General features: G+C 35.4%; 1 long non-coding RNA gene across 1 annotated transcript; it reads left to right on the forward strand.

Moving 5' to 3' along the window:
* The first annotated feature begins 3295 nt into the window (after nt 1–3295).
* On the forward strand, nt 3296–4461 carry LOC123640784. The gene is made up of 3 exons (XR_006736051.1): nt 3296–3575; nt 3678–3761; nt 4030–4461. It is a non-coding gene; the product is annotated as an uncharacterized LOC123640784 (long non-coding RNA).
* The last annotated feature ends 18757 nt before the right edge of the window (nt 4462–23218 follow it).

The following is a 23218-nucleotide window of genomic DNA, read 5'->3' on the forward strand; positions in this document are numbered from 1 at the left end:
TAATCCCAGCTCACTGCTTTAGTTTCTTTATAGGGAAATGAAGGGGAGAGCTTGGCCAAGAAGATTTGGTCCAGCCTTCAATGAATATGAAATCTTAGCGAGGAGGCCAGGCTCATAGTGAGAAAATAATGCTGGCATTAATCCACTTAGAATTGCAGAGGGCTCCCACCCTCCTACCCACAATGTGGATTGGTTTAACACCCTTTGTTGGTGTTATTTGACCATTCCCTTCAAATGCTAATGACCAGCTAGTTTAACACCCTTTATTGGTGTTATTCGGACAGTCCCTTGAAATGTGCTTGAATAGCTTGCTTTGTTTCCATAGACAGGGGAGCCAAATAACTTCAGGGCCTAGAAGCAAATTATTTCACTGGTATAGACCCACCCTGAATGATGAATTGGGCTCTATGGTGGCTGTTTCACTGAAGACTGGGATTTCCCTACCCATCTCAAACCAGGCCAAAAAGGAGCTAAACCATTTTCTCCTCATTATCACCTCATTAAGCTCCCCAAGCCAGTGCAGGGCCGGGGTAGAGGCCTGCTACAGGTAGCTTAATGAGTTTCTTATTTATAGGCCCCAGTGCTGTTATGCAAAAGCTTGTTATTCTCAGGCCTGGAGTATGGCGTTTTCTAAAGGGAGTTGAGAAATGCAATTATCAAGCATCTTGGCATGGGCCTCACACTGCTTCTTGGCCACTTGATCAACAATAAATAAATACATTTGTTAGATTTGTAGAATTTGATATTGTGCTGTGGCATTTACCCCAATTTTCTTGTTTTCTTCTTCTAACAATGCAGAACAGATGCTGCCCCAGATGTGGAAAATGCAGATGTTTGCCAGCTTCAGGATAACTCCAAATTCATAACTGTACATGGCATTCTGCAGATTCTTCAATTTGATTTTGAGGGGAAAAACTGCCTCCCCCAAATGTTGGTTAAATATTTTTTTCTGCTTTATGTGTGACTTCGAGATCACATTTAATTGAGAAATGAAAAGCAATCCTACATAAAAATATTAAAAATTGTTATAATTCATATGCAAATATGACTGACCAATGCTCTATATTTTGAGTTTTAAAAAAATACAATAATTTATGAAAAGTTCAGATACTAAGCATTTATTAAACACTGATTATATGTCCAGCTTTGAGCAAGGTATTGACAGAACATAAAAAGTTAAACACACAAGTCACTGTCCTAGAGTCAAAGAAATTTATCATCTGACAAAATCCTAGCGGTAAGACCATAGGTGTATATAAAGAGATGCATATGTTCACTTAAGAGTGTGCCCATGAATATGTATTTATGTGCATCCATTTCTCCGTAAAGATGTAGTATATATTAAGGAAGTAGAGAATCATTTTAAAACAAAATAAATTTGATCAGTAAAGAACAGGCCAAATAACAGGCACAATGTCTTTGCTGAATAAAAATATAAATAATTAGTGGCTTATGATGTTAGAGCAAAAACCAAATGAAATAGGCCAGATTAAAAGTGGAGAGAATCGGACCTGATTCATGCTACTATAAACAGTTTAGTTAAGCAGATGCAAATAGTTCATATATTTGAATGCGTGTGCTGGGTGATATGGAGTATAGAGAAATGAGTATTATAAACTATCTTCTTATCTTGTTTATAAACTAGAAAGGAGAGGTAAGGTAGGTACATAAACACATATAATACTAGACAGAAAATAGCTCATTAAAGAAATTTTAAAGGTGTTAAAGAAGTGTTGGGAGGAATTACTTCAATTTAAAAAAGAAAAGAAACCTGAGTGGATGTGACAGAATTTGAGTCTGGACTTAATAAGATGGGAAGAGTGGTTGCTCCAGTTGTCCCATGTGGAACAAACTTAGCTGCAACAGTACAATTGTCAGGAGCTTCAAAGATAGAGACTTTCCTTGAAGTTATAATTTCAGTACCAGTCCCCTGTTTCCACTTGGGCTTTATGTATTTAGGGTGCTAAGTGGCCAGCAGGCACAGATAAGAAAGTGATCAATCTGCCCCCTCTCCCTGCTGTTTCTGGCATGAAAACTTACCAAACGTGTAAGGTAGGGAATTGCAGGTTACATTCAGAAAACATAGAATATTTTTTCCTGGTTAAAAACTTGGAGTATATGCCTAAGAATAGTAGAACATGTAGATTAAAAAACAGGTTAGAGAAAGAAGTAGTCAAAGACAAGAGAAAAGATGGAGTGAGGTGAGGAATTTGGGGCTTGCTTTCCAGGCAATAGGAAGCATTTTTCTTCTTGTTTGGTTTTCCCAAGCAGAAGAATAGAATGGTCAGATGGTTGATGTACAAGTGACTTTGATGGGTAGATTGGCAAAGCCAAAGACTAGAAGTAGGGAGATCATTTAGGGACCTATTCAATATTCCCATTAAGGTGAAAAAATGAGTTTGCAGAAAAAAATAGAAAGAAGAAAATGAACTTCAATAACAGTTCAGAGTTAGAACTCTAATTTAATCATTTGGAGTTAGAGCACCTTCATAGTGAGAGGTATGTATAACTGAGGGATAACTAAGATTTCCAAGCCTGGATAACTAGGGAAATGGCAATATCATTGACAGAAAATGTGAAAATCTGTGGGAGCTTTTGTTTTAAATTTGGTGGTGGAGAGACAGTGAAAACTCATTTTTAGAATGTTAGGTTTAAAGTTCAGACAACTTTTACGGAGAATGTCCAGCAGGCAATAGCAAATTTGGAACTATAGTTTGGAAGAAAATTGCTGCATGGAATAAACTAGAATATTAAGACATTGTACAAAGGGAATGGAAACTTGGAAAAATCCATGATGCGCACGGTATATGGAGAAGGCAGAGAAATCGGAGGGGAAGATAACAAGGAATCAGGGGTGTGAGTTGTGACAGCAGAAGTAGGTGAGTTCAGTTTCATGGAAATTTGTGTAAAAGAAATGGATGGTAAACAGCGTCAAACAGTCTAGAAAAGTGAAGTTCAATAATTGAGAAAAGGTTATTGGATTTGTTTTGACCAAATGGTAACAAATGAATAGCTGAATATTAATCTACAGGAATTTCTAATGTCAGCAGAACTACCGTTGTGTTAATACAATGCAGCAAGTCCTCACACCAGCTTGAGAGTTGTTGGCATATCATCTTACAGACTTGAAAGATATACTAATTTTAACTCTTTTTAAGGTAGATTTTCTATTTTCTGAAAAATTGATGACTTCAAAATCTTCTCAAAACTGAAATCAACTTGGACGTTTTATAATTTCATTGAATAAATTGACATTTTTGATTATCATATTACTTAATTGCATGTTAATGGAGCCTTTATTGACATATTATAAAATATGAAGAGATTATAGACATAACTGAAATGTAACCTATTTGAATTTCTAGAACATTGCAAAATCTTAAATAAATGTCTATGTTCACATTTGAATCTTAAAGTGTTAAACTTACTTACCTTCAGGGAACCTCTAAGAGCTGAAATCTGTCTAAATATATGATTTTCACACATAACACCATCTTGAAAACATCTGGACTTCACACAAACCACAGGATAACCAACAATCCTTGAAGACCTAAAAGAACCACATTTCTATCAGGGTAAAATGATTTTTCTAAGAAAAAGTTTGATTTTTTTGTAAGTACAACTAAAATACAAAAACATATAGCCCTGTTCCTAATGTATCTATCTGATCTTTGTAGACTTTTGTGGGAAGGTCAGGCGAACATTCTCTCTGAAGATTCAACAACCTGCTTTTCTCCAGAGACAATCTTGTGGAGAATTTGGTAGGCTAACAAAAGAGACAACCTTTTGGTAGCGTGTAGATATAGCTAAACATCAATGGAAATTTAGAAAGTAGAATATGAAATGAACAGTTTTATGTAATGAGTGGATTGGATTGGAGCTGAGGAGTAGAGAGAGGGAGTGGGGAGAGGTTAAAAATTGTCAAACTGGCTACAACTTGGTATGTGCCAGTTCAGAATTATGAAGGCCTCCCTGAAGCCCTGATGTGCCTTTGCACTGCTAATTCCTTGTGTTTTGTTTTTCTTTTAGATGCCTTTCTAGTAAAGCTAACAAAAAACAAAACAAAATAAAACAGTCTCCAACATACTAAACAGCTGTCTCCAAGATCAGAAGGCATCAGAAAAGACCCTCAAGAGTTACCTAATCCCAGAGGAAGATCTTGTTTAAGTGGAGAAGTGCTTGCAGAAGAAACCTTGGAAATTTCAGGGAGTAGAATTTTATTGTCAGAACTTTCAATAAAAGTGTAGCCACAGATCCTGGGAGCATTAAATAAAAATTACCAACAAGCTGTCTTACCTGTGTGCACTCCACTGAAAGGAAGGGCAAACATGAGCAAGTAGTGCTTGTACATCAGTCAAAATTCTGACAGCTACCCTGTGAAGTTTGACGAGCTGCCATGTGCTAGACTACCTAAGATACTCTTAACTGAACCATAAAAAGACAAATAAATTAGTAATTGTATCCCTCCTGTCAATGTCCTTTTTTGTGAACTTCTCAAGCTGTTGGTTAACATTATCTGGAATGATTTATCAATATATTCTTAGCTTTCTTAGAAAAGACAGACATACTCAATTTTTTCCAAATTGTTTTTTGAATTGATTTAAGAAAATGAAACAGATATTGCCAATCTCTGAGCCTCTCTTTTTCACTCTCTGCTCTGCCCCCTCCCATTATTAAATCAAACCAATAAGATTAACATAATCTTTCTTAGAATTGACTGTTCTTTTTAAATAGATCCCATGATAGACATGTGTAAAAATCAATAACAGGCTCCTCATTTGTCAAAGCTAATGACTAAACTCATTTTGAAGTTCAATAGTGGTTACTGAAGAGTGGCCACACATTATATATCTAATCCTCTATGTCTCCCCACTTACTCTGCGGAAGAACAGAGAGAAAGAAGGCTTTATTGCTTGAGGCACAATACAAGAGCTTGTGTCTCCATTTTGTTTGTACATATCCATTTTTCCTCCAAACTATCACTATTTCTTGATTATCCAAGCTAATTCATTAAAGAAAATAAATGAAAAAATGAATCTGCTAAAATTTGTAACACCCTCTATCCCCCTTTTTTTCTAACCAATTCAATTATATTCTTAACTCCTTGAAGTTGCGGACCATGTCTTACATATTTTTAATATCCCCAGAGAGTAACATAGTGATTGGGTCACAGGTTAGCATGAAGTAAAGATTTGGTCGAATTAAACAGAATTAAATTATCCAATATCTTGGACCATGGCATAGCCATTATCTTAGACCGGATATTCGTATCCAGTGCAAAGTGCAAAAGATGCAGCTTTCTGGCAGACTCCTCTTTGATGGATGCTCCACAATACAAAGCGGCTTAAGCAGTGTTTGCTTCTGCAGTGCTCTTGCTACCTTCCACAAAACCTTTTCCTGGAACTGCAAAAGGATGAGAACTGACAGGTTTTGGTATCATGTCCTCCTGCCTGTCAAACATCCTCTGATTATAGGTATAAGCCAGCAACAAAGCATCTTAAAATCCAGAAAAGAAATGGAGATGAAACATATCTTGATCAATACCTCTGAACTAATTGAGATTAGATTTACAAAATATTATTAATAAAAGCAATATCACATCTGCAGAAGGCTTACACAGCCTCTTCATATGCACCATCTCATTTTCTAACCCCAAATCAGAACACTTAATAAATATTTCTTTCATTTCCCTAAAAATTCCAAACTGTGGTTTACTGTGCTGTATTCCTCATTTCATCAGCGAGTTGCCTTTCTCTGGGCTCCAGGTTGTATATTGTATTGCATGCCCATTGAACACGGCCATCTCTTGGAATCAATAGGTCAGATACAATTTGAAACTCCCTAGGTAATGGATTTTAAAAACTGCTTGAGGGTGGAGGAGAGAGACAGGAGGAAAAGGAATCCACAGGAACAATAACTGAAGTGGAGTGATACATTCCTGATGGGAGCTGGAGAACTCCTGTTCTTTATAATAGCTTCTCGGGGGAGAAGCCGCCCTTTCCAGCAGGAGGTGTCCTGGGAATAGCAGAGCCACTGCCGTTCCATCCTTTTGATGAACAGAAACCTTATCAGCACTATGCCCCTTGAGACCTGAAGGGAAAAGGAAGGAGTTTAAAGACTTTTGAAAAATTTGGGTTGTGAGAGGTGGAAAGCCCAGACTCAGCTTGTTCATTTGGTATATCTCATGTGAGGGGGAGGGTATTCTGCCAAATTTAGGGCCTTCTCAGAGCTCACGGATTCTGACAGCTGATCTAAGCCTGGTGCATAAGTTTATTCTTGCCAGGGGAGAGACAGAGCAGTAATGAAAAGAATGTTGAATGAATTAAATACAAAGTATAAAACCAAAAATGCTTGCCTCCAATATAAATATCACGATGTGTTCATATTTTCAATTGCAGCTGTGCAATGAGGATGTCAAAGCATCAGTCATTAAATAATAAGTAGCATAAATCATTTTGACTTTAGAATAAAGCACAGACACCTTGCATCTGTTTGACTTTTTAATTATTTTTAGAAGCTCAAAGTATCTCCTGGATTTGTCCCATTGTTACAAGACTATGAGTTCGGAAAAATCAAGGAAGCAAGTGAAACTTACTGTCTCATACCATGGCTGTGTGGTGTACATGAGGCAAAACATGCTTTTCTTTTTCTATCCATAAAAGCTTCAAAGCCTTAATTATATGATGAATATAACCAACCTCAAGCCATTAAATATTAGGCTATTTGAGGCTACAAAAAATCAGGGTTTATAATAAAAAACACTGTCTTGTTATTAATATCTCTCATTTGTATTGTGTATGTGTTTTTTTTTTAAATTGATATTTCTTCCCGGTGGCTTTGTTTGAACAAACAACAGCTTGCTTCATGCTCATAGTACATGTTCAGTGCAGGATGGTACAGAGGCTCTGCTTGTTGTCGTCACCACGAGACCCAGGCTGACCGAAACTCTTACTACCATGACTACTGAGTCAGGGAAAAGAGGTGAAGTGATGCACGTGCTGGCTACCGGTGTGTCCCCCTGGAAGTGATGCATCTGCAGTTCACTCACATGTCAGGTACCAAAGCATGTTCACACCTACTTTGCTCTAAAAGCCTTAGTGATGTGTCATTTACGTACCCATAAATTTAGTTATGTATTTAATGATTTTGAATAAGTTTTTAAGTATTGAATCATTTTTAGTAAGTTTAGTGAATTGTACAACTATCATCTAAATCCAATTTTATAACATTTTTATCACCCTAAAAAGATCCCACATGCCTATGTGCCATCTATCCCTACTCCCACCCTAGGCCCAGACAACCAATAGTTTAATTTCTGTGTCTATAAGATTTGCTTTTTCTGGGCATTCAGGATAAATAGAGTCTCAAAATATATGGACTTTTTCATCTAGCTTCTTTCACTTAGCTTTTTGTTTTTGAGGTTCATTCCTGTTGCCGCACCTATCTGTAGTTGTTCCTTTTTATTGCTCAGTAGTCTTTCGTTTTACAGATAGAGCACCTTTTGGGTTTTCTTTCCCTAGTTGATGGACATTTAGAATGTTTTCACTTTTTGGCTATTATGAAAAATGCTGTTATTTTGCATACAATTTATTGTGTAGAAATATTCACTTTCTAAAAAAAGATAATAATGTGATAAGATGGAGAAATATTTATTCTCCATTAATTCTTTTCAGGACGCTATTGTCTTTGAGAGATGTAAGAGTAAGTGTTAAGATAGAAGTTCCCACATACTCCTCACCCCTCACTTTAGTCCTTTGCTGCCTAGTATCAATGCTTCCCAACCAGAAAAAGGAGTTAGAGAATCTAGACAGTTCCTTTGGGAAAAGTCTGAGGGAGATAATACCAGGTAAGGGAGAGCTGTGAAGAAAATTGACAGGGGAGCAACCATAACTAAAATGGAATTTTGTTATAAGATATGCCTTGTAATATTTATAATATACAAAAACCTCTGTGTTCCTTAAAAACTCTTTGGTAACACCTACATTTTCCATTAGAGCTTTGGGTACAAGTAGATTCTTTAGAAGGAACTCCAATGGGAAGTGACTTTTATGTCTCAGTGGATGTAGCAGACATTTTTGCTTAAACAATACCCAAATTTTCATTCAGGTGTACACCCCTCAATCACAGTTCTTGTGCTTGAGGAAAGACGACCCCACTCACCCCATGTATTATTAATACATTTTCCTGATCATAGCCATAGTTTCAGTGAGGGACATTAACATTAGCTGGTACAATAAGGATGAAAGGATGAAATTTAGGAATTTTGCTAGAAATTTGAGAGGAAAACCTTCTCTCATATAGACTTGAATGAAGAATAATGTGGTCTTGGTTGCATGCTATTACCACAAGAAAGCCAAATTTACATGAAGCTTATAATTTGAACAATAGAACCCAGAGATAACATATTGTGACATTGAATTAACCAGTCCTTACCCTACAATTTCATTTTCCAGTTAGGTAAGTCAGTAAAACCCCTTTAATCTTCAATTTACTTATTGCTTGAGTTGGGATTTTTATTTCTTAAAGCATAAAGATTCCAAATAGACATACCATACTTGGAGCACAACTAAAGACAGTATAAAGTTGTGGGAGGCAGAAGCTCTGGGGATGCTGAGATTGTAAATTTTAAAAATTAGCAGATATCATAGGCTGTGGAATTGTCTGGAGTCTGGGCCAATTATACCCTGAAATCCAGAGGGTAAGAAGGTCCCAACTGATATATAGGTTACATTCAATTCTTTTACACAGTGTTTTTGTAACTAATATGTAGTGGACAATAAAGAACTAAAAGTACTTTGACTCATCTCTACAATACCTGGGGAGGTGTGTCCTTTGATCCTGTACAGCAGTAGGGACCTTTTAAATGGAGAAAATCAGAATGTACCATAATGACAGGATTTGTTTTGTTTCCCTCCCCAACTGCCTGACTATGTGAATTTCCTTTTACTCTGCTTGTGGGAGAATCTTATGCACAGATCTGTGACAGCACTTAATACATTGTGCACATCATGTTTGTATTTGCTTGTCATCCAACTGGACTGGGAAGTCCTTGAGGGCAAAGACGGTGCTAATTACTCTTTGTATACTCAGTGTGCAGTACAGCACCAGGACACTAAAGTGGTACTCAGTAAATTTGTTTTACAAAATAAGTCTACATGGTTATATTTTTCCTTCAAAACTATAGGCTTTCTTATAAGAGACAGCCCCATCTTGTAGTGGAAAGAAACAACACAAAAAAACATGATCCATAAAGTCAGTGTACTTCTACTTTGGCTAATAACTTTGGAGTCTAAAGAAAATATGAAAAACATCTGTTTGTAGTCATCAGAGAGATTCTGAGAAGTTTATAACTTGAGGGACCAAAATTATGAAGAGGGAGAGAAATTCCTTGAGGTGATCTCAACATACTTCTTGCTATTTTTCTCCTTGGGACATGTGCCATTTTTTAAGCAGGGCAGGGCAAAAGGCTGAGATACCAGGAAAGAGCAGCTGCTAAGCAGAGAAATATGAGCAAACTTCTGTTTCTTTCATGGGACTAAGGAGACAAAAATTAGAATTTAGGCCTTCTAAGATAACCAGTATTTGAGAGACCAAGATTCTAGAGAGAAGAGCAGTATAGAGAAGTAAGCCTGACATTCCATGTGTTTCCCTTTGAAGAATTTGCCAGCTCTTAAGCTATGTGGGATAAGAGGCAGATGACAAGCTCAGCAGAGCTTTTTCTAGTTCTTAGAGCTTTGAGAACAAAAGTATGAATTCAGGACCCAGAAAAGAAGAGAGCCCATGGCTAATACCCCAGGCTCTCATCTGGGGCCCCTGACATCTGTATACTAGAAATTGAGATAAAATAGAGGTAGGATTGATATAATGAGTTCTAAGACTCAGTCTGAAATCAAATCACTTCCTCATTGGATTTAGGTGTCTACCTTTATGTATTCTAGTAGCTTACCAGAGAAAAAGATGAAACTTCTGTGGTGAGAGGTAGCTATAATTTCTCCCATGCAAAGTCTGGCATTTAACAAACATTATACAACACACCAAGGAAGAGGACCCAAAGGAAAAATAGATAACACAAATAGACCCACAGCTGATCAAGATACTAACTTAACATAACTGTGATGAATATGTTCAAGAAAATAGTTGAAATAATAAGGAATTTCACCAAATAAATATAATATGTAAAAAGAATTCAGTAAAATTTCTGAAACTGAAAAATGCAAGTACTGAAAGTAAAAACTTAGTATGTGAGTTTAATACCAGATTTTACAAAGAAAAAGAGGTGAGTATAAGCTACTAAAACTAAAGCACGCATAATAAAAAAAGAGAGAAGGTATAGAAAACAGCAATAGAGACAAATGGGACATTTAACAGAAAAGGTCTAATCTACCTATATGCCATTATAATCTAGAATGGGAGAAAGATAATTATAGAAGCAATTTTTAAAGAGATAATGGCCAAGCATTTTTCAAAACTAACAAAATACTTTAAGCCAAAGATTCAAGAAGTGATATAACCGAAGAAGGATAAAATACATAGAAAACCATACCTATGAATATCATAGTAGAACTGGTGAAAATCAAAGACAAAGAAAAAGACTTAAAAACAGTCATAGAAACAAGTGTACATTGCTTTCAAAAGAGCAACATTAAGACTTACAGTTGACTTCCTAATATACATAATGAAACCCAGAAGATGATAGAATGGTGTCTGCAAAGTATTGGGAAAAATAAAAACTTCAAATTTAGAATTTTATACCTGGTAAAAATGACCTCCAAATAGGAAGCAAAAAATATTTTAGGTGAAAAAATTACAGAGATAATTTGATACCAGTATTCCCACTTTTAAGTAAATACTAAAGAAAGTTCTTCAGGTAGAAGGAAAGTGATTCGAAACTGAAACCCAAAAATGCAGGAAGGAAGGAAGATCAACAGAAAGTGTACATATGTGGCACAATGACCGTATGTCTTATGGAATTTAAAACATATTTAGAATTAAAAACAAGACTGAAAAGAGGGTGGGAGGAGTTAAAGTATCATAAGTCTCTAGCATTGTCTGAAAAAATAATCAAAAAATACTAATTTATAAGCTAGAGACAAACAGAAAACTAATATGATAGACAAAATATTGGTAACTATTTTAAATATAACTGGAAAATAATTGCTAAAGTGGATTCAAAGAAACAAGTAACTATATAGTACATGAAAGAGATGCACTTTAAATACAAAGATGGAAATAGAAAATTGAAAACAGAAATACCATAAAATCACTAAACCAAAGAAAGCTGGTGAAAGCAAAATAGACCATACTATAAACAAGATTCATCACTAAAGTTAAAGAGGAATATTTCATAATAATTATATATAAGGAATAGAAAACAATTCTAAACTTTTGTTTACCTTGATAACATAGTTCCAAAATATATTGAACAATAAAAAGAGAGAAGAAATAGAAAAATCTGCAACCACATTAAGAAACTATCAGTACTGATAAAATGAGCAAAATTCTATATAAATATAGAAGGTAGAATAACAAAAATAGTAAAATTTACCTTACTAATATACATAGGACATATTCCTTAAGAACAGGAATATAAGTACACTTCTCAAGTGCCCATGGATTATTTACCAAAATTGACCCTGTGCTGGGTCATAAAACAAGTTTCCAAAAGTTTCGATGAATTGGAATTATACAGAGCCTGTTCTCTGACCACAGGACAATATACGGGATTGCTTCAAAGGGAATTCAGTGGGGGCCCGCTCAGAGTTGGTTACCACAGCAGTGGCTAAAACTAGAAATAGGTGAAGCAGAGGGGACCTGAGGTGGCACATAAGGAGGTAGACACCAAGATAGAGTTGTCCTTTCCTGTGTGCAAGCATTTTTAAATGTTGTTGTGAATATTCACATTTTCAGACTGCCAGTTAAAGGAAAATGTTAGAGTAGCTGGATCTATCTCAAAAAGAACATGAAACATATGCATGTGTACATAAACACACCCCCCCCAGCCAACCCTCACACATATGTATCTGCCCTTAAAATGGTGGGATAGCAGGCAGAGTTTCGAATGGCCCACCCAATTGCATGGATTATGCCAGGCAGGTTAACCCTTTTTTTTTTCTTTGCCTGTGTCCCCTTGAGTGACCATATAAATGAAGCTCCAATAGCTAAGCTACATTGGACGTAATTACAACTAGTGCTGAGTATTACTCTCCCCTTTTGCTTTTTTGAAAATAATCAATTTGCTCTTTTTCCTAGAGGCTTGGAGATATTTTTGAAAGGGAGAGGAAAAACATCTAAATGTTACTAATTCAGAGTACAGGTTGTGAGAGTTTTCATTCCAGTTACATCTGATCAAATAATTTAGGGTTAAGTTGTGGGGCTCTAACCTTTCCCACAGAGTCCAGTGAATTCTCCTCCCCAAATGCCAGCTACAAAATGAATTCTTAAGACTCAATACGAAAGAGCTGCAATGAAGGAATGTCCAACATGATGGAAAACAGGGACAAGTTGATGAGAAATTCTTTGGAGGGTAAAGAGGCATCAGGGAAAATATTGTTTCAAGCGAGTTCTACAGAAGGATTAGGATGTTTACAGATGGATCTGCTTGGGTAATGGGAAAGAAGTTGCCCACGGCAAGCGCACAGAGGTTTGGATGTGCACAAAGCACACAAGGAACCATGAGTTGGGGAGTTGTCTGCTGGGGGTACAGCATAGAGTAAATGAAAGGAAGGGGATGTTGGGTTCAAGTGTGAAAAGTCATGGGTATTGTGTTCACATGTTTGAATGTTATCTTGCAGGCAAAGGGGAGGCAAGAAAGTTTTTAAACCAGGGAAGAATCACCTCTGAATCAAACTTTTCCAACAATAATTCCAGTCACAGTAAGGAGGATAAAGTGAGGAGAAATTAGATTTATGGTTTATGGGTATATTTCAGAAAAGAAATAAGGGTTTAAATGTGAGCAGTGACATTGGGAATGAATAGAACAAGGAATATTTGCAATCAAAGGCATTTTTTGAAGGTAGGATCAAAGAACTTGGTAACTAAATACGATGTGTGAGAGAAAAGAGTCAAGAATAATGATGATGTTTCAAACATGGCCTATAGAATACATGGAGATACTGTTCTCCAATGTGAAGGATCCAATAGAAGGGTAAAGCTGGAAAAGGGGGGACCCTAAAGGGGTTTGTGTCATAAAAGCTACATGGTGATAACAGAATTTTTTTACAGAATAATGGAATGGGCTCTTTTAGGGAATTTTTCTCCTAAGCTTAGACAGCAATTATGACTGTGGCTTTAATATCATATGAGGTTTTTGAAAAATCTAGAAATGACAATAGGATAAGGAGGGTAGAGTGAAAAAGCTATTCAATTATAAATCAGAAGTCACAGTTTGCATTAGCTACCTGGTTGACCTTGGACAAACAACTTGACCTCTACAGCTCTTCATTTTACAATTTGTCAAATGGGGGAAATAAAGCTTTCTCTTCCTTCCTCCTGCTGAATGTGAGCCTCAAGTGAGAGATGCATTTTCAGACATCGTGAAAAATACAACGTGTGGCATAAGTGATTTGGGTAGCATTTTAATGTGTCATTTGTTAGTTTGATAATGAAACATTGACTGGAAATAATCTCCTAAAGCATATTCAGGAAAAGGGATTTAAATTCTATTGAAAAGTTTAGTTACAGTGGGAGTTTTCTTTTTCTCTCCTTTTTGTTTTCTGTTCCTGAATACAACAAATCTTACCCTTTCCCAAATATTAAATCTATGAGGCTACAAATATTACACATGGTATACATTATAAAAACAAACCCTGAAACATTTGTCTGGGGCAAAATAAAAGAAACTGAAAAATTGAAGATGTCAAGCATTTTTACTTAATGCAAGCTAGTCCCATTATTTCTTTTCCTTTTAATAAAGTTCATACTTAGTTGCTCTCTTGAAAACCAATTCTTCCTAAAGCTTCTCTCTTCATCTTTAATATGACTCTTCTCTGAAGCTCTCATTTCTATCCAGGCAGCATTATTACGTATCTTACAAAATTGAGCATTAGAGATTAATTACATGTGAAGTACATCTGATGGCTCTGGGGTTTCTTCGGGTAGTGGTGAAGGCTACCCACTGGTGTAATAAAAGCTGCGTAAATTTAATTAAAATGTAGCTATTTCATTGGGTCCACTATGCAAGTAGGGCCTCTGGTTTTCTGTAGAGGAAAAAAAAATGATCTTCTATAAAGACTCACAAAGTTAAAGCGAAAGGGACGAAATACTTCTGAGGTGAGTGACAGGCTGCCAGAGGAGGCCAGGGCACAGGATGGAGAATGCTAACAGAGAGGGAGGAGGTCCCCTGTGTAGTCATTCCTTCCAACTTCTTCAAGTTCCTTTCCAAGTACTTTGAGGCAGAAAATATCCCAAGTTTATTTTTCAGCCCTCTCTTGGCTATTTAGCCAGAAAATCCCAGGGGTTTGTAAGCAGATACTAGTCTGCACCAGTGTGATTTATTGGCATTTTATTTATTTATTGGCAATAGCTAAATGAGACTTTCCACCCTTACTTCTTCCTGACACTTCCCCAATATTGAATAAACTTGAACAGCTGAAAGGTCAAGTTCTACATCGAAAGTCTGACTAGGAGACCCATCCACAGCTTACAAGATTCATTGTATACTTCGTTGAGGAATGAGTAGAGGGGGTTGATTTTCTGGAGGGGCAACTTTCTCTGAAAGCTCCAGCAAGTTGTGTTGTCTCTTTTTTATTTTGGCTACTAATGGTAAGTAGCCACAATATGAACTGAAATTGGGAAGCAGACATTCTATAAAGGTAGCACAGGATAAGCTATAGCTAAGTTACATGGAGGTAATGTGGGATAATTGTAGAAATAATTGTATGTATAAGGAATAAATATTTATTTCATGTTACTATGTGCCAGGAGATATGCATGTATCATTTCCAGTCCTCACACCAATCCTGCAAAGAGCTTACCAGCAATCTATGGTACAAAGAATGTAAGTTTTAAAGACAGACACAAATGGTTCGAATCCTGGCTCTCTGATTCTTGGTTTATTTGTAAAATAACACTGTATTTGGCTGGCAGAATGTAACACAAATGACCCTAAAACACACTGTCTGGCACAAAATGGGAATTCAACAGTGTTCGTTCCAGCTTAGTCTTCAGTAAGTCTCAATATTATTTTTCAAAAATTTTCTAAGGATAGGGATTTTGTGATTTCCCACTAGTAGTAGCTTTTACTAGTGTTTAATTAATTTTATAATATAAAGTTTCAACCTATACAATGTAAAAATGTACATGATGTGAAAGAAACAATTATTCTATGCTAGATATATCAGTGTTTATTTTGTTCTATTTGTCATGTATAGAGAGAGACAAGCTTACTCTGCATAGAACATCAATTTAGTCTAGTTACCTTAGTGCATGTGAGTAAAACATGGAGAAGTTAGCAGGAAATAAATTTTAACATTTAATGGGTCCTACCATGAGACCATCTTTCAACCAGAATTACCTTTGTCTAGGTTGTTTTGTGCCTTTGTTCTTACAGTCGTTATACTCAATCCTGGGAAGTTTGTCCTTTTATCCTTTTATCCACAGGTTTAAGACATAGAGATCCTGATGAACTTCACTCCATATGAGGCTGGGGGCCGCCCAGACTTTGTATGGCCTGGAGTGGGAGTTGAGGGATATGGGCAAGACTGGAAAAAGGGCATGAAGACGATTCCCTTTGCTTATCACAGCTGTTACTACATACTCGTGGAAAATAAAATTCCTCAGAATTATTATCTGCAGTTCTTAATTCTTTCTTCTTGGTTATTTCATTTTTCAACTTTTTAATACTCTCATTTATTCTTCTGGGACAATTTCTAAGTCATCTATATCTCAAAAAGTGGACAAGTTATTTTTAGAACATTTGAGCCAACAGTGAGTATTAGGAGCTTTGATTTATTTTTAGGATGACATATTTAGACCACAGAAAGGTTATAGCTATAACCAATGAAATTTTTAAAAAATTCACATTGAGAATCTCTCAGTGCAACTTAGTGTTTGTAGAATGGCACAAAAAAACCAGATTTTCCTTTCCCCCAAAAAAGTCACATATGGGAAAAATTAATTAAAATGGACACATACCAGCAAAGTCAGAAGAAAATGGTTTCCACAAATCTTACACAACTACAATTTCCCATTAGGCACCATTCCTTTAATCTAAATGAGAATTTGAACATACATGAATGAAATTTTTAAAATTATATTATTTTATTTAAAATTAAAAGGTAATAAACATCCAAGGAACATAACACAATAAAATCTCTCATTGTGACATTCCCTCTACCCAAACATATATCAATGATAAATAAAATATAAAAATAGAAGACCAAAAACATAGCTAGGCTAAAACAAACAAACAAATAAATAAATAAATAACTTTTCAAAGTGAAAATTGTAAGAAATGCAAAGTAGTAAAAGGATCTGAACTCACAATCTTGCTGTCTTCCAAGTTAAGAAGGAGGTTAATGGTGAGCAGAATGTAACATTCTGCACAGTGAACAAAACTGCTTAAAGCCAAGGCTCTCTGGATTATGAAATGGGACTGAAAAAGTTACTAAACACTGCCTATGGCTAAGGCTTTTAACAAGCTGTCACTGGGAGTGAGAAGATAGACACAATCTTGCAACAAGGAAGAAGTTAAAGTAGCTTAGCAGTGCACAGACTGGATCAATATTATACACAACATTATCAAGGGACAGGAGTCCCTGAAGGTCACTAGATGCTCTTAGTTCAGAACTCAGGATCTTAAGCCTGGATAAACACTAGGCTAAAACCTATAAAGCATAGATAAGGAGAGAGAACAAAGAAAGAAGTGAAATTCCTCTTACTAACCAAATTCCAAAACATGAAACATCTGATGCTGTAACAGACACTTCCCTTGTCTTCTTGCTGTCACCACTTCAGAGCATGCCGTTGGTCTGACTTCTAACACCTGCATCTCTTTGTCTTTATTTTCCTATGGCCACTGAAGCCTGCTTTGCCCATCAGTTTGGCATACTAAAAGTGATGGAGAATTAATGCCCTTTGGGAGCAGCCTCAAACTGACTTGAGGAAATTGGTGCATAAATATTTCCTTGACCCTCGGTTGGGATAACTTTGAGAGGTCTGTTCTGCACTGGCTCCCAGAGTTTCCCTGGTGAGACTGACCCCTTGTTACATACAAGAGTAACTGGCTTGGCAATATACCCTCTATTGGCTGCTGTCCTTCCCTGTCTTCCTTCTCCATTCTCCTATTGGTGCTTTCTTCATCTTCCATGTAAATGATATGCAGTCAAATTCTGCTTGACATAAGGTCTTCTTAATGGAGAACCTAAACTAATGTTGAGAAAGACAGGCAAGAAAATTAGCAGAAAGAACACACATTTTCTCAAGGAGAAATTAACATGATGGAACAGTACGACAAAGTTTTAAGATAAATCTGTTTAGTGCCCAAATGTAAATGGAGAATAGGTTCTATTAAAGAACAGCAAGGACTAATGGAATAAAAATAGGCAAAAATGAAGCAAGATCAAGAAGATATGAAACAAATCCAATTAGAAATCTTGGAAGGGAGAAGCATAGTCTTAGAAATCCAAACACTTGAAAAGATGTAGCAAACTTGGTAATGGACAAAGTTGAAGAGTAAATCAGTGAATTCACCCAAAATACAGCATGCAAGATGAAAAAAAAGTGGGAGAAGGAGAAAATGAAGCAATGGAGGATTATGGATTGTACAGACCTAACTTTTATCACACAATAGTTCCAGAAGAAGAGAATGGAAGGAATGGTGCAGAAGAAATATTATATTTGAAGAAATGTGAATTTTCCAAGTATCCTAAAATCAAAAGTAGACTCAAAGTATCAAGCATGAAAAATATAAAAATATGAATAAAAATAAAAATAAACTTGGACACAGCTAAGTTAAATTGAAGAACTGTAAAAGAAATTATCAGAGAAGCTACCAGACAGAAAAGACAGATAACCTACAAAGGAAAGATATTTGGACTGATAGCAAACTTCTCATCAGAAATAATAGATGCCAGATGATAATGTAGAAGTATCAAAATGTTGAGAGTCCTAATTATCATTTAAGACTATAAAAGATAGAAATGACTGCAAAATCTATGAGTGCACAACACTAGCAAAAATGATATAGGCATAGTTTATAGGAAAAAATTTGCAAAGAATTATCAGTAAATGTGTTCTCCCAGAAGCCCATTATTCCATAAAGAAGCTTGGGGCAGACACTTCTTGAAGCATCATGGAGAGAGGTCCTGTCTCTTTACACTTTTACATATTTATTAGGCAGTCGGGGTGGGGAGTGTGGCAAGGAAGACACAGTCAACTCCATAACAATGGGCACTTTCTCCTTGGGAAATAGCTTTGTTAGAAAGAGGCTCTTTTGTAGTTTATTTAGAATCTGTCTTGATCTTCTGTTGTGTCAGCTCTAAGCTGGCTCACTGCAAAACAAGCACAGGAAAGGGAAAGAGACACCAAGACCATACACGAAATCCATGTTGATCTCCTCTAAAACAAAACAAAACAAAATGAATTAAAATATAATTTAAAAATACAAAGACTAAGAAAGTTGTCATTTATATATCCTTTCTGCCGCATAGAAAGCCAAATACACTCATCTACTCTCCTGCTAATATTCACCTAAACATACTGATAGTTTCATGATTCTTTTAAATGCACGGATCTGCTGGCAAGAACCCTTAGAGGCCAAGAGTAAGTAAATCACGAATCCAGAGAGACAGAGCACAGGAGCCCACTTGTGCTCATGAGGATCCAGGATCATTAACCTGGAGTCATCATGAGCTTCAGGTTCCATGTCCTTATGGTACCCAAAAAATAGAAAACAAAGCTTGCCTCAGACGAATTGTGTTATAGGAGACATCCCACACACGTAGATCTGAGACCACGAAAGGCTACACATTCAATGCAAAAGATAATAGAAAATAAATTGACCTACTTTTACCTACCACATGGAGACAAATCATAAGAAAGCTGAGAATGGATGTTAAGTGCTAACCTTTCAGCTACTCAGAATCCACATTCAAACTTTTACCTTTATTTAACTTCCAAATGATAGTGAAAACAACGTGCTCTCACTTTATGTAACGAAACTAGGTCTTGTATTAAAGAAACCATGCTAACCCTCTCCTAAAAAATAGAAGTCCAAAGTTCAAACTTACTGTGTCCATCTTGGGGGATGTGTTTTCCGGTTTAGTAGTAATTCCATCCTCATATCCATTAATTTAAAAACTAAATTATAGATTTAACCATAAAAACAGTTTCTATAAAACTTTAGGGATTGAAAGATTGAGAATTAAAGAAAATTGGCTATCATCCACACAACACACACACTCACAAATATATCTAGGAAATAAAGGAAAAATGTATTTGCTTTTGCAATTATTATGAGACTGAAATTAGTACTTCTAATATCTTCTTCCATTGCTCATTCCTTATTTCATTTGTTCTCATTAAGCACTGTTAATTGGATGTGATTCTTTATCTGCTGAGGTCACCCAAACTTTTATTCCTGTTGGGTTCTGAGCCCAGGGTGGTCTTGCCTGTATTGGGCCACTGTCATTTTGATCATTTTTATCACTTGATATGACAACGTTGTGAGTTGCCACAGGGTATCTTCTGAGTTGCAGAAATATTGATTATGCCTCCACTTGTATAACAGCCAACCTATTTTCCCATGATAATCAGTATTAATGACCTCAGCCATTAAAATAAGAAGAAAATGCATAGCTAAAAATAAGCGGTAAATATGTGAGTAAATCCAAATGGTTTAAGAAACAATAATAATCTCCTTATATTAAAAATACTTGTAGAAAGAATTGAAGAACTAATAACAAATTAGAAAAGGATAGATACAGGTAGTGTTCTAAAGTTCTTGTATTATCTGGAAAACGGGTAAATTTTAACTTACACATTCTAAGATTATATAAAATGGATTGTATAATTATTTCCCTACAAGTAGAGAGTTAAAAATAATGGAATAGGCCTGGCACAGTGGCTCACGCCTGTAATCCTAGCCCTCTGGGAGGCCGAGGCGGGTGGATCGCTCGAGGTCAGGAGTTCGAGACCAGCCTGAGCGAGACCCCGTCTCTACTAAAAATAGAAATAAATTATCTGGACAACAAAAAATATATATAGAAAAAATTAGCTGGGCATGGTGGCGCATGCCTGTAGTCCCAGTTACTCACGAGGCTGAGGCAATAGGATCACTTGAGCCCAGGAGTTTGAGGTTGCTGTGAGCTAGGCTGATGCCACAGCACTCACTCTAGCCCAGACAACAAAGTGAGACTCTGTCTCAGAAAAAAAAAAATAAAATAAAATAATGGAATTATAAAAAAGTCCTCAACCAATTCAAAAGAAGGAGAAAGAGAAAGAAAAATGTAATAGTAGATTAGATAGAAAGCACAACAAAAAAGAAAATGTTATTAGCACATAAAATGTAAGTGACTGCATTTATAGCTAATATATTTAAAGGCGTTGATACTCAAACTAGACCAAAAAAATAAAAAGCTATATAGTATTTACCAAAGGCAAATCTAAAACAAAAGGATATAGATGCTTGTATATAAAAGCATTAAAGAATACAGAAGGCATGTAATAATCCCAAGAAAGCTTTTGTAGCTATGCTAGTTAGACAAAACAGGCTTTAAGGCAAAAAAAAAAAAAAAAAAAAAAAAAAAAAAAAAAAAAAAGCATAAAATAATAGGAATTGAATTCAAGAGAAATATGTCACAATTCTAAACTTTATGAATTGGATAACAAGAAGAAAAATATATGAGGCAAAGTTTGACAGAACTATAGAGAGAATCCGATAAATCCACCATCTAGTGGAATATTTTAACACTGTGGTCCCCAAGCCCCAGGCCTCAGACTGGTAGCGGTGTCTGTGGCCCCACTGTAAACTGCACATGTGAAGGATCTAGGTTGTGTGCTCCTTATGAGGAGCCAAGGCCTGACGATCTGAGATGGAGCCGAGGCGGTGATGCTAGCACTGGGAAGCAGCTGCAAATACAGATTATCATTAGCAGAGAGGTTTGACTGCACAATAAATATAACGTGCTTGAATCATCCTGAAACCCTCCCTCTTCCCAACACCACCCCAGTCCGTGAAAAAATTGTCTTCCATACAACCGGTCCCTGGTGCCAAAAAGGTTACTTCTCAGTAATTAATGGATAAAGTAGACCAAAAAAGTCAGATACAAATGTAGAAGATTTGAACAAAACAAACATTTGATTTTTATACCACTTCAGTAGTGAATAAATATTCCTTCTAAGCACATACCAAAAATTTATGAAAACTGATCACAAACATAGCCATAAAGTCTTAACAAATTTATTTTACTATAACATAAGAAAATTAGAACAGATAAGAAAATGTTACTGTTAATAATAAAACAAAACACTACAAAATCCACACCACACATTTGGAAATTAAGAAACATATTTCTATATAATTCATAGGTTTAACAGAGATCATAATGAAAGTTGCAAAACATTTACAACTGGATGATACTGAAAACACTATGTCATAATTAATGAAATGCAGCTAAATTTGTACTTATTCTTAAAAAGAAAAAAAAGAAAGATTGACAATTTATAAGCTAAGCATCTAGCTTAAAAAGTTAGGAAAAGAACCACAGAGGGTAGGGGTAGAAATAAAGAAGAAATAATACATAGTAATTAAAAAAATAAACTGCTACTGCTCACGACATAGATGAATTCCATAGATATAATTTTGAGTGAAAGAAACCAGGCAGAAAAGGTTTTATACTGTATGATTCCATCCATGAAGTTCAAGGACAGACAAAACCAGTCTGTAGTGATACAAATGAAGATAGAGGTTTCCTCTGAAGATATTAATTGGGAAGGGAAATAAGGGAACTGAACTTCCTGGAATGTTCTATATCTTGATCGGATGGTGGTTTCACAGATATATATATTCATGTGTGAAAATTCGCTTAGCTAGATATTTCAGGTTTATGTACTTTATAGTGCATACATTATATCTCAACAGGAAAGTTTAAGAAGACACAAAAATTAATTTAAAAGAAAATTAATATGTAATGAGTACAGCAAAACAGTCTGATGAAGTATACAAACATTCATGTGCAGAGAATAACTTTACAGCAATACATTTGAAGACACAGAAGAAACTGAGTAAGTTTTTAAAAAAATAACTTACCAAAACTGACTAAAGAAGAAATAGAAAATCTGATGAGTTGTATAATTGGAAGTGATCCAAAGCTCATTTTGACCAAATGCTAAATTGTCAGATATTAGAATAAATACTCAACCAAAGCTAAGACCAAAGCTAAATAAAATTGTCACAGAATGAATTTCTGGGATACAGCATTAAATATGAAACTCATTTGAAATGTTTTGTTATAATAGGAATTATATCCTTTAAAATTTTAGCAAATTATGGAAGTTTGACATTATGTTGCAAGAACAATAATTCTTTTTAGTGTAAGCTGCCATATTTCTCCTATAGCCATGCTATTGTATAGTTGTGATATCAAATATGCTCTTTTTCAACTGGTATATTTAATAATATCACTAACTTCTTTATGGCTGGCTGAATATAATAGAGGAAAAATTTTCTATAAACATTTTCTAGTAGAAAATTTGTATTTGGAAGTCAAACTTAGATAAATCTCAAAAAAAAAGCCCCTGTATTTTTAGTTTGAGTTCACATCTGTTACTTTTGGAAGCATTGTTTACATCTTTAGCTTTCATAAACTAAAAACTCTTAGAATTATCTTGAAGTATTATGTCTACTTTATAAAGTCTTATTAGCAAGAAGTAAATGTCTCTAGCATATTATTTCCTTCATACTTTTTCTATATTTAATTATGTGTATATTTAAGATGACTTATAATGAATTAAATTATAAATAATTTTGGAATTTTCTTATTACATTTTTAGCTGTCAACATTGATATTTTATGTATAATCCATAGCACATCAAATTCAGCCACATAGAAATACATCATGACAAATACGGCTTTATCAAAGAATGCAAAGTTAATATAAAAAAATCAATTAAGGTAATTCACCACATAAAATAATAAAGGAAAATAAAAGATTATATTTGTTAAAGTTTAGCATTATTTATGATTTTTAAAATTTAGCAAAATATTGTTTTCAATGTTAAA

Source organism: Lemur catta, chromosome 1, assembly GCF_020740605.2.
Source record: "Lemur catta isolate mLemCat1 chromosome 1, mLemCat1.pri, whole genome shotgun sequence".
In the NCBI taxonomy this organism is placed as follows: domain Eukaryota; kingdom Metazoa; phylum Chordata; class Mammalia; order Primates; family Lemuridae; genus Lemur; species Lemur catta.